Here is a 3,069-nt window from a genome sequence, read left to right on the forward strand (position 1 = left end):
AAAAACTTAAATATGGTATTGTGACAAATAGGAGCATACCTATTTTTTACTTTCTTTCAAATTGTGCAAAGACCATTGACTAATATAAAGTTGTTGTTGGCATGTATAGCAGCACTGGGTAGGTTCTAGCCTTTCACTCCTAGAGTACCCACTGTGCCCTCTCTATAGGACCTACCAGTGACGCTTAGTTCCAATCTCTAGACCAAATTGATAAAATAATCCAGCCTCACTCTAGAAACATAAATTCTACGCTCATCAAATCTTATCTTCCTATCTATTTGCACCCCCCTTTAGACGATCGCGACTGCTCTTTCTAAGTTAAATGTGATACTTATAAGTCAATAAATCTTAGCCCTTTCAGGCCTATAAGTTCCTCAACATGTTTTAACAATACAAGTGACCAATTTGTGAAGTAAATGAAGAACCAGTAAAAATATCATCACAATTTTTAGGAATAAAAAAAGTTCTAAACAAAATCAAAATCACTTACTTAATTACTACAAATTGAAAGGAGAAAGAAAGAAAACTACTCACAAAGCATTGGGGTAACAAAACAAATCTTATTTATAAAACTCCAATCAAAAGTACAAAGCTTAAAGACAAAGATACAAATATTTATCTAGAATGTTCCCCCAAGCACTCCTTTGAAGTTCTCTGACTTCTCTGATTTCTCAGTACTTACAAGGCTCCCAAACTCCAGAAATAACAAAGACTCGCAAGGAAAAATTCTCACACACTTAACATACTCACACACTATGAGACTCTGTATATCGGACCCCTCTAGCCCTTTGGAATTAATCTATATTTATAGAGCTTCAAGAATGATCAAGAGTTGCTTCAGACATCTCTTTAAAATTCGGCCCATTCAATGAATCTTCTAAAAAATAACTGTGGCGCCTAAGCGCCAGTTCAGTTGGTTTGGTACTTTTCTTCAATTTACCCCATTTTGCTCTTTTTTATGTATTTTTGCTCCTAAACTTTTTTTTCTTGCACCTGCAACAAAAAACATAAAAATACCTTTCATTAAAACATAATTTCCTAAAAAAATTAAGTATAAAATGTGCATAAAAATAGATAGTTTTTTAGGTGGATTAGGTAGCTTTAAGCCTTCAACGACTGAGGTTGGTGGCCTATTTAGAGACTTTCAAGAGACCTGTTTGCTAACTTTTGCCGCTTCTTATTGGCCTGTTACTACCCAACATTCAGAACTCCCATCTATGCTATATTGCTTGTTGGTTGCTGACATGCTGAAAATATATTAATTTTATTTGCGCATTTAATGCCTGTTTTTAATAATATCGCACTTTAATGAAAGATATTTTTGATGTTTTTAATTGCATGTACAATAAATGAAGCCAGTGGAGCAAATTGAACAAAAATATAGTAATTTGGAGTCAACGGAAGCAAAAAGGCCAAAGTTGACCTGGCGCCTAGACCCCAGGATATGGGGCCAGAAAATAGAGAGACTGGCGCCTAAACGCCAGGATTTGAAACCTAAGCGCCATAAATAGTTTTGAATAAAGATCAATGAATGTGGACTACTTTTGAAGGGGTGCTTAAAGTGACTCTTGGTGATTTTGAGAACTCTATTTAGAAAGACTGTAGGAGAGTTAAAAGGGAGTTTTTTAAGAGAGGGGAGAGTCTTTTAGAGGGACGAGTCTTTTGGGAGAGAAGAACTTTGAAGTTCTTAGAGGCTTGAAGGATTTACTTGGTGACTTGCTTGACGACTTGCTGATTCACCTAAAATATATAGTATTTTTATACACATTTTTATGACTATGTTTGAGATATTACGCTTTAATTAAAGGTATTTGTGTATTTTTCTTTCAGATACAATCAAATTGATGAAAAATGCTAAAAAAAGTAAAAAAGAGTCAAATTTGGAGCAAAAATGAAGAAGGTGCAAAAATTGAACTGGGGCGCCTATGCACTAGAGAGCTGCGCCTAAGGGCCAGGCACCCCGCGCTTAAGCGCCAGAAATCGTTATTTGATGATTCATTGAATTTAGAAAAAAATTTGATGAGGTATTTGAAGCAACCCTTGATAAAAACGTGGGAAGCAACCCATGAACACGAAAATTCAATCAATTGGGTTTTGAAAGGAGAACTTCTAGAAGATTCATTGAATGAAGACGCATTTTGAAGAGACACCAAGGCACCTTTTGGAATTTTATTAAAAAAGACTTGGATCATCAAGAGAAGAGGCCAACCATTAGCCATTAGAGTCATCATTCATCCAAGTAACCCACTGCCAGCAACTACTTTTTATTTTGAGTGTTAGTTTTGTATTATGAGTGAAGTAAGAGAATTCAAAGGAACTTCAAGACATTTGATGGAGAGGATTTGAGATAAGTGTTTAGAGTATTTATCTTTGTGACTATACTTGGTTTTAATTTAGATTTCTTGTTTGTGTGCATGATTTCTACTTTTAAACTCATGAAACTATAGTGTGGTTTTGTTCTCTCTAGGGATTCTGAGTAGTTTTCTTTATATTTTTCTTTAAAATGATAAGTAATTAAGTATTTAAAGGAAGTTATGTGAAGTATTAGACTTCATTGTTGAAAGAAGTTGTGGTGATTTGAAACCTTGCACTTCATTTACTTCTTGATTTGACCAATTAAGATGTTAATACATGTTGTGAGAACATGTAAGATCTGAGATTGTATTGTCTCAGTCAACAAATGGTTAGAATCACATATCGATTTCATGAATGAGAATATAATTCATGGGGTTGAGTGCAAATAAATAGGAAAATAAACTTTTCAAGGGTGTAGAATTAGTAGACTTTAGAGTGACAAGCTAAAGCTCCTAATTTGATTTATAGTTTTCATATGAGACGTTAGCCCCCAGGTGGAGGGAGAAGAGGTAACTCTAGAGTGAGAGCTAGTATCTTTCATATCTAATCGGTCTTCAAGTCTATTCAAACTATAGATTAGCCAGTGTTCTTTATAGCATCTGTAGTAAGGGTAAAGAATATTATTGCTCCTATTTGACACAACACAGTTAGCATACTTTCACAATAAAATTTTTATACTTATTTCTGATTCATGATAAGGAAAAAGATATTTTA

The sequence above is a fragment of the Phalaenopsis equestris genome, unplaced genomic scaffold, assembly GCF_001263595.1.
Source record: "Phalaenopsis equestris unplaced genomic scaffold, ASM126359v1 Scaffold198678, whole genome shotgun sequence".
Taxonomy (NCBI): Eukaryota; Viridiplantae; Streptophyta; class Magnoliopsida; order Asparagales; family Orchidaceae; genus Phalaenopsis; species Phalaenopsis equestris.